This window comes from Salvelinus namaycush, chromosome 35 (genome assembly GCF_016432855.1).
Source record: "Salvelinus namaycush isolate Seneca chromosome 35, SaNama_1.0, whole genome shotgun sequence".
In the NCBI taxonomy this organism is placed as follows: Eukaryota; Metazoa; Chordata; class Actinopteri; order Salmoniformes; family Salmonidae; genus Salvelinus; species Salvelinus namaycush.
The window spans coordinates 34,048,863-34,059,044 of NC_052341.1; positions in this window are offsets into that span (position 1 = coordinate 34,048,863).

Genomic DNA, 10,182 nt, shown 5'->3' on the forward strand with positions numbered 1-10,182 from the left:
TCAACCTCTCACTGGCAATCTTCTTGATTTCTTCTGTGCACTTGTCCTGATGAACCCAACTGATGAACCTCTTTAGCAGCTATTTTCATGGACACACTGACTTCAATAGCCTTTGACAAGGTCAGATTACTTTCAGGCAATAGCCTCTTTTGAGTACAAGTCTGTCTCTAATGGTGTCATTTAGTATATCATTAATCTCACAGTGCTCTGATAGGTTCTTTAATGCAGCAGAAAACATTGTCACTGATTCTCTTCTTGATTTCTTCTGTGGAACCTTTCCAGCAATAACTACTGGTTTAGGTGAAAAGTGTCCTTTCAGTATTTCCACAATATCCCCATACATCTTATTACCTGGTCTGTCTGGCTGTAGTAGGCTGCGTAGTAACTTAAATGTCTTTGGCCCTATGCGGCAGCTTTAGCATCATTACCTACTCCATTCCTGCCCTCCCCTGGTCAATCTATGATGCCGTCTGCCATGTGGTTGCAAATCTTCAACAACTACTTGGTGGCTATCAATGCTACAGGAAATGATGGCCAGATGCTAGGAAGTGTTGTAACTTTGGCTATGGATATTCCAGATCATTTTCTGATTTATTAGTGGAATAATTAATTGATCTAATATATTGTAATACATTTGGTTATCTTATCCAAATTAATCAAAGTTGGGGCACCATTAATGTTTTTATATATATAGAGAGAGAGATCCCTTGAATTAACTCTATCCTCTATCTCTAGATATCATTAACTGTTATTATCAGGACAGCAGAGGTCCGGTGGCAGCCAGATGCAGACAGTTCGAATCACAGATGTTTATTTACAGAACAGAGGGCAGGCAAATGGCAGGTCAAGAGCAGGCAGAGGTCAGTAATCCAGGGCAGAGTCAGAAAGGTACAGAACGGCAGGCAGGCTCAGGGTCAGGGCAGGCAGAATGGTCAAAACCGGGAAGACTAGAAAACAGCAACTATAGAAACTTGAAAAATGGGGAAACACGTTGGTAGGACTTGACGGGACAAGACGAACTGCCAGAGCTGAAGAACACACGCACATCCAGGTACTTTCCGCAGGTGCTGGAGTTATAGGTAAACTCATGGAAAACAGAAAAGAAAACGCAGCACACTGCTGCTCATGCTCCTAGGTGATAACATTTACAATGTTTCAACCCTTAGGTCTTCATCAGGCATCCATATCCCAGGTGGGGGTAGAGGGTCCTATATATAGCGGCAGCACTCAGTGACATCACTTCCTGAAACAGGAAGTATAACATAGTTTCACAATATTAACATTCAATGTATCAAAATAAATGATCATACACAGAGAATGTGATCAATATTTATAGTAATATACATACAATATTCAATTAGGATAAAAAAAACAATTAGAATTATTTAAACTATAAAAACAGTTTCAAGTCAAACTCCTCATTAAGGCCAAGAGGAGACAGTGTGTTCAGCCTGTGGATCCAGAAAGATTCCCTTTGAGAGGAAAGAGAGGAATAAGTTTCCTCTCAAAGGGAATCTTTCTGGATCCACAGGCTGAACACACTGTCTCCTCTTGGCCTTAACGAGGAGTTTGACTTGAAACCGTTTTTATAGTTTAAATAATTCTAAATTGTGTTTTTTTATCCTAATTGAATATTGTATGTGTATGTATATTACTACATTCAGCAAAAAAAGAAACGTCCTCTCACTGTCAACTGCGTTTATTTTCAGCAAACTTAACATGTGTAAATATTTGTATGAACATAACAAGATTCAACAACTGAAACATAAACTGAACACGTTCCACAGACATGTGACTAACATAAATGGAATAATGTGTCCCTGAACAAAGGGGGAATCAAAATCAAAAGTAACAGTCAGTATCTGGTGTGGCCACCAGCTGCATTAAGTACTGCAGTGCATCTCCTCCTCATGGACTGCACCAGATTTGCCAGTTCTTGCTGTGAGATGTTACTCCACTCTTCCACCAAGGCACCTAAAAGTTCCCGGATATTTCTGGGGGGAATGGCCCTAGCCCTCACCCTCCGATCCAACAGGTCCCAGACGTGCTCAATGGGATTGAGATCCGGGCTCTTCGCTGGCCATGGCAGAACACTGACATTCCTGTCTTGCAGGAAATCACACAAAGAACGAGCAGTATGGCTGGTGGCATTGTCATGCTGGAGGGTCATGTCAGGATGAGCCTGCAGGAAGGGTACCACATGAGGGAGAAGGATGTCTTCCCTGTAACACACAGCGTTGAGATTGCCTGCAATGACAATAAGCTCAGTCCGATGAGGCTGTGACACACTGCCCCAGACCATAACGGACCCTCCACCTCCAAATCGATCCCGCTACAGAGAACAGGCCTCAGTGTAACGCTCATTCCTTTGACGATAAACGCGAATCTGACCATCACCCCTGGTGAGACAAAACCGCGACTCGTCAGTGAAGAGCACTTTTTGCCAGTCCTGTCTGGTCCAGCGAGGGTGGGTTTGTGCCCATAGGCGACGTTGTTGCCGGTGATGTCTGGTGAGGACCTGCCTTACCACAGGCCTACAAGCCCTCAGTCCAGCCTCTCTCAGCCTATTGCGGACAGTCTGAGCACTGATAGAGGGATTGTGTGTTCCTGGTATAACTCGGGCAGTTGTTGTTGCCATCCTGCACCTGTACCTGTCCAGCAGGTGTGATGTTCGGATGTATCGATCCTGTGCAGGTGTTGTTACACGTGGTCTGCCACTGTGAGGATGATCAGCTGTCCGTCCTGTCTCCCTCTAGCGCTGTCTTAGGCGTTTCACTGTATGGACATTGCAATTTACTGCCCTGGCCACATCTGCTGTCCTCATACCCCCTTGCAGCATGCCTAAGGCACATTCACACAGATGAGCAGGGACCCCGGGCATCTTTATTTTTTCCGTAGAAAGGCCTCTTTAGTGTCCTAAGTTTTCATAACTGTGACCTTAATTGCCTACCGTCTGTAAGCTGTTAGTGTCTTAACGACCGTTCCACAGGTGCATGTTCATTAATTGTTTATGGTTCATTGAACAAGCATGGGAAACAGTGTAAAAACCCTTTACAATGAAGATCTGTGAAGTTATTTGGATTTTTACAAGTTATCTTTGAAAGACAGGGTCCTGAAAAAGGGACGTTTCTTTTTTTGCTGAGTTTATAAATATTGATCACATTCTCTGTGTATGATCATATATTTTGATACATTGAATGTTAATATTGTGAAACTATGTTATAAATTTTTTACCTCCCGTTTCAGGAAGTGATGTCACTGAGTACTGCCCCTAGTATCTTCCATCCCCACCTGGGATATGGATGACTGATGAAGACCTAAGGGTCGAAACATTGTAAATAAATATCACCTGGGAGCTTGAGCAGCAGTGTGCAGCGTTTTCCTTTCTGTTTTCCATAAGACGAACTGGCAACAGACAAACAGAAAACGCAGGTATAAATACCCAGGAGACAAGAACAAGACAGGTGAAACAGATCAGGGTGTGACAGTACTCCACCCCCTCAGGGCCGCCACCTGGCATCCTACCCTGCCACATACCTGGTTGACCGGGGTGCCAGCGGCAGAACTCAGCGATGAGGGCTGGGTCCAGGGTGTTCCTAGCGGGGACCCAGCACCTCTCCTCCGGGCCATAACCCTCCCAGTCAACCAGGTACTGGAATCCCCTGCCCCGAGGTAGAACACTCAGGACCGTGTAAGTCGGATGGCCATTCGATGAGACGGGCGAGAGGGTTGGGCCTAGAAACAGGAGACAAAGGGCTGTGAGACAAGGGTTTAATTCTGGATACATGGAAAGTGGGATATATACGGAGAGTGCAGGGCAACAGAAGGCGAACAGCAGAGGGGCCAAAGACCTTAGAGATGGAGAAAGGGCCAATAGCGGGGAGCTGGGGTCCCAGACCGGGCTCTCAGACCGGGCTCTCTTCCAGTTACGGCCACAGTGGAGGACGAACATCTGGGCCAAGGGTATGCTGACCTCTTCTCCTGCTCAGGGAAAAGTGGAGGCTGATAACCCATGGAACACTTGAATGGTGAGCGACCAGTGGCCGAGCAGGGAAGGGTGTTTTGGGTGTATTTGACCCACACGAGTTGCTGGCTCCAGGTGGTGGGGTTGGCGGAGACGAGGCAATAAAGGGTTGTCTCGAGGTCCTGATTGGCTCTCTCCGACTGGCCGTTCGATTGGAGGCTGGCCGATGCCCCAATGAGGGTTCAGAACGCCTTCCAGAACCTGGACGAGAACTGAGGACCGCGGTCGGAGACCTTGTCCACCGGAAGTCCATGGATCCAGAAGATGTGCTGCACCATGAGCTGGGCCGTTTCCTTGGCTGCGGGTAGGGAAGGGGAATGAAATGGGCGGTTTTGGAAAACCTATCCACCACAGTGGTGTTGCCATCTGATGAAGTGTGACGAAGTCCAGGGATATATGGAATTGGGGGTGGTAAGGAATGGGAAGAGGTTGAAGGAGGCCAGCCGGAGCTTGCCGCAGAGTTTTATTCTGGGCACACACGGTGCAGGCGGCGATGAACACGGAGACGTCAGGAACCAAGGTGGGCCACCAAAAATGTTGTTGTACCGGCTGGGAACGCTGCGCCTCACGGACATGGTTCTCCATACCCCAGATGAGTGCAGCCACGAGACAAGAGGTAGGCAAGATGGTCTCGGGGTCCATTGGTGTAGCAGCTGGGCTATAGAGGCGTGAAAGAGCATCACATTCTAGGACCCCGGGCGGTAGGAGATGGTGAAGTTGAATCGAGTGAATAGCAGGGTCCATCGAGCTTGCCTGGAGTTGAGGCGCTTGGGGGTGCGGAGATATTCCAGGTTCTTGTGATCTGTCCATACTATCAATGGGTGTTCCCCCCCTCTAACCAGTGCCTCCACTCCTCCAACACCATCGGCACCGCGAGTAGTTCTCAGTTACACACTTTGTAATTCCTTTCCGTGGTGTTGAGACAATGGGAGAGGAAAGCGCAGGGATGCAGCTTTTGGTCTTGGGCCGAATGCTGGGACAGGACAGACCCCACTCCGGCGTCCGAGGCATCGACCTCCACCACAAACTGCCGGACGGTAGTGAATAGGTGTTTGAGGTCCAAGAACGCCCGTTCTGCAGCTGAGATCACGTGAACGGGACCATGGGAGTAGGGCTGGGTGGTATACCTTATTTTATGATATACCAATATTGATGCAGGGACCGGTTTGGGTTTTTACTTTACCTTCTATATCGGTATTTGAATGTTTGATTTGTTAAATGTGATACGCCATGTGTAATGTCAATTTTTATAGTTTACTTCGCTACTCGAGTCACCACTGCTTTCTCTCTGTGCCACTTCCCACAGACCTAGCCACGCCCCCTCACTCAAGGAGCGCATTTGATGTTCAATCAACGAGACCCTTGCAACAATGCTGTTTTCACTTTGCTTATTAATATAAATCCACTAGCGTTCTATAATGAAACTATTAGTTTGTGTTTCTTACACCAGCAAACAGCTAGTTTGTCTTTTCTTAGCAAGTTGCCCTAAATCTTGTGAGACGCTAATTGTTAGCCGCTAATGCTAATAGCTAGCTAGCTAATAAATGTACTGAGTAAAAGCAAAAGTAGCTAGCTAATTGTTAGGAATTTTGTTAATAAATAATTCAAACAATTTCTAGATTTAGATAAAACTATAACTAATTTAACTCTGCACGCCTAGTGAAAAGAGATTTGTGTTGTGGGTTATAAAATAAGCAGAAAGGGTCGTTAAACTATGGTTGAACTGACCCAACTTAGCCCTGAGATGTTTAGATAAGGCTGTGGGTAACTTTTTAGGTCTTCCATTATCTTGAGTTGTCTGCTAAAGTGGTAATAAATTATAGTTAGCCTTCAGGAGGATAGATTATATTGTGTGTCGTGTGTGCGCTGAGAAGTTGGAATGAACTTTTGAACCTATTTTATATAGGCCAGGACGAGGAGATTTATTCTGTAAACTATGACGTCATATCTTGTATATAAACTGTTGGTTATGATCAAATGGTAGCGTGCTCCGAGAATAAATTATATTATCTAATTTTAATAAGACTGTATCCTGTCTATTTTATGTTAATAAGTATCTTACAAATTCTTATAAATAGACAGATTGAATTTAATTAATGAGTACATTAGAGGAATAATTTAATTCCACTAACACTAATACAGCCTGATAATACCAGTAATGGTGTAGACCTAAATCAGCATGTTGTTTGTGCAACAGTATCTTCTAAATCAAAGAGGAATATGCAAATCAAGAATATGTTCGCTACATGAAGTAGCTAAGGGAAAACATGCAATGTAGCCAAAGCTTATAGGGTCCCCTAGGAAACACGAATCAACACTTTTGTTCCTACCCTGTCAAAATAAGTCCTCCCTGGAATTTTTATTTGTTGTTTACTTTTTGCCAAAAACAAGAAAAGAAAAAGAAACCGTTAGTTTTATTTGTACATTGTAAATAAAATATTATATTAATTAATAGGTTAATAATTTAATATTTAAAAATATGTACCTAATGTTCTAATAATCTACCCAGAATGTCAGTAAGTACTTAATTGATATGTTCAGTCGCAATGAAAACTTCACCGAAATCGTAAGCGATAATGGTGCCCAATTCACTTTAGATGAATGGATTTCGTTCCTACATTACAGAGACATTAAACACTCCAAAGTGTCTGTGTACTACCAACGAGCAAATGGCGAGGTGGAATGCTGGAACCACGTTTTAAAAGACTGTCTCCAAACCGCGATCTGAGAGGGAAAGCCTTTGAAACTATATGTCCGACACAGAGTGCGTGCCACTCAAGAAAAGTGAAATACTACACAGAGGCCAACCGGGGGGCAAAACAATCAATCATCAAAAAGGGAGATTGTGCGCATGTAAAACTCCCATTTTATGTCAAAAAGGGTACACCGAAGTACAGTGCGCCACCGAAAGTTATCCAAACTAAAGGACCAAGCACCTATGTCGTTTTATAAAAAATATTTCTTTTAATTTTACCTTTATTTAACTAGGCAAGTCAGTTAAGAACAAAATATTATTTTCAATGACGGCCTAGGAACAGTGGGTTAACTGCCTTGTTCAGGGGCAGAACGACAGATTTTTTACCTTGTCAGCTCAGGGATTCGATCTTGCAACCTTTCGGGTTACTTGTCCAACGCTCTAACCACTAGCCTACCTGCCGCTTGCCGGAATGCGTCGCATCTCTCACTGTGTCGGTGATGCGCATCTCAAAGTTCCCTTGCACTCGCAACAGACTATTCAAACTGATGCTCAGAGTCAATTTAGAGTCAGACGAAGCCCGGCTTGGCTAAAGGACTATATTCAGTAAATCTGGAAGGTTGTAAGTAAAAATAACATATTATAATTGACTGCTAAAGTGTAAATTTGATATTCTGATGTTACTGTCATTATGGCTACTGTGCTGTCTTTTAACATTGTTATTATTATGTGCTTGGTAAAATAATAATGGTTAAATTCAAGCATTGTGAATTGCTTTATTTGGGTCATGCTTAGAGAGCTCTTTACTTTCACAAGAGGGAAATATGTTGTGCTCTGCTGCACTACTCAAGTTTACCACGAGAGACATAGATGCATTATAACATAGCTATTACATACAGAAGTATCTTCTAAGGATGTAGTTATGTAGAAGAAGAGTATGCATGTGCTGATGATGTATGCTGTGATGCAGTGCTAAGCTTGCCGAGTAAACTTACCCATAATTATACCCATCGTGTCCTCATGTTACTGAGCCTAAAGAATAACACAACAAATATTGTCCTCATCAATGTCATTTGCAAAAACAAAATATTCAAACCATTCTGTATATGAGCTCCACTGTTCAATACTTTAATCAAACTGTCCAATGTTTCCAACAATTCCAGCCATTTTTTGTTTCTCAATAGGCTCCTGATTGTCAATCACTTCAATATTGTCCAACCTCAAACATGCAATATTTTTTTCAGTCACGTGATCTTCATTCACTTCACTCACTGACGTTTCATCCTCAAGTTCACTCATTAATCCGTTTTTAATTCCAAAGTTGTACTGTAAGATTTGATAAACATTTTGATGTTTTATTGTTTTTGTTAGTCATGCTGCACGATTCCATGCTGCATGATCATTTTGAACCTTCTGTATTGCCCCCGTCTACAGCATGATTATGATTCCCAGGATGCATTTCGTCTTTACACCTGTCACATGTACCATCAATATTTGGGTAGAATTTGGATAATCTGGCCTTGCTGAAATGGATACGGTGAAGTACCTTAAACTGTATAAGGCTTAGCCGGGCACAAGAGGAGCTTCCATCTAAAGTAAGTAAGGCATCATTCCAGACTTCATCAGTGATCTCTCCACCAAGTTCCCTTTCCCACTCAGATCGGATTTTATTGAGTGATGGGTTATCAAGGGACATGATTATCTAAAGAATACAGGATATGAGTCCCTTTAGTTGAAAAGGTGTTTTCAAAAGGGCACCCAGACCCGATCCGGGTGATAGAATTGGAAAGGTTGGGCTTCGAGTGCGAATAAACTGGCGGAATTGGAAATACCTAAATAAACTTGAATGGGGTAGATTCAATTTGATAGTGAGGTCTTCGAAATTGGCAAAGGTGCCATCAATATAAGGTAATTAAACTTAGTAAGGCCATTCCTCTGCCACAGCCTGAAAGCTGAATCCAGTTTGCCTGGAAGGAAGAGGTGAGTATTACATATAAGACCTTGAATATAAAAATATTGACAACATTTGGATTGGATGTGTAGCGCGAAGCTGAAAGAGGGAGATTGGAGGTGACTAAGGCTGGCAAAGAGGAGGAGAAACAGGAATTGGCTTATGTTTGACACCAGTCAGCTTCTGGGGTGGGAAGCCAGGAAATAATATTTTGTATATTCGCTGCCCAGGAATAATACAAAAAGTTAGGAAGGGCTAGTCCTGCATGTGTTTTATCTCTCTGGAGAAATGCTTTACGTATTCTTGGATTCTCACCGGCCAATAGAAAAATATATATAAGCTTATCCACTGAAGTGAAAAAGACTGGTAAAAAAAAAAGAGGGAGACATACAGAAATCTGGGCAATACATACATCTTGATCCAATTCACTTTACCAGCTGAAGTAAAATGGAGAATACTCCAGCTCTGAAAGTCCAGTTTAAGTTTGTTAATCAGGGGAGTAAAGTTCTCATCATGGAGGGAAGACAAGGTATGGGTGATATTGATCCCTAAATATTTAAAGCCAGACTTTGACATACACAATGGAATAGTATCCTGTGGAATTTGTAATGCTAATTCATTAATAGGAAAGCATTCATTTTTTGAGAAATTCAATGTATAGCCCTGAAAACACACCAAACCTACGCAGTACGTCCCTCAGGGACAAACGCTTCAGGGTCTGAGATAAATAAAAGCAAGTCATCTGCATACAAGGAAACTTTGTGTTCCAGTCCGCATCTGTAGATACCATGTATTGAGCGTGTGGCCTTTAGCTTAATAGAAAGGGGTTCTATCACCAGGGCAAACAACAGAGGTGACATTGGACATCCCTTGAATATGGCCCTTGATAATGGGAAATACTGTGAACGAAGTACTGATGCCTTGGGTGATGAGTACAACAGTCGGACCCAGGAAATTATGTTTGTGCAGCGGTGTTTTTGAGCTTAGCATTTGTCAGCACAGGCAGCGCAAGCCTCCCTCTATGCTTATGGACGAGTGAAAAACTAAAAGTATGTGTCTTAGAAATAGTTTTCACATACAAACTTTATATGTCCAAACTCAGAATCAAATAGGCTTCCCAAAAATAACAGTCATTTGTGGTAGAACATTTATTTTGGCAATTTTGTGCATTTATTAAATCCCATCGGGTAACTTGATTTTGAATGTGTCATGTAAACAAGATTATTAGGGAAATCTTTCTTCTTGCAAAGTATGTAAACATTTAAATCAAACTATTATATTCATCTGACTATTCACAATAATAATCATACTCAGTGCTACCGTGTTACTATTGGTCAGTCACTGGGATTGGCTTCTGACACTGCCAAAACTTTGTTGGAGACTACGACCACACGTAGTGGTACTTAATCGGCAGACCTAGACCCTGTCACACTGAACGAGCCAAAATGTCCAACAATTGTTTACGACCCAAGAATTTTCCCTTGACAGGGAAATTTTATCTGGGACAGCAAA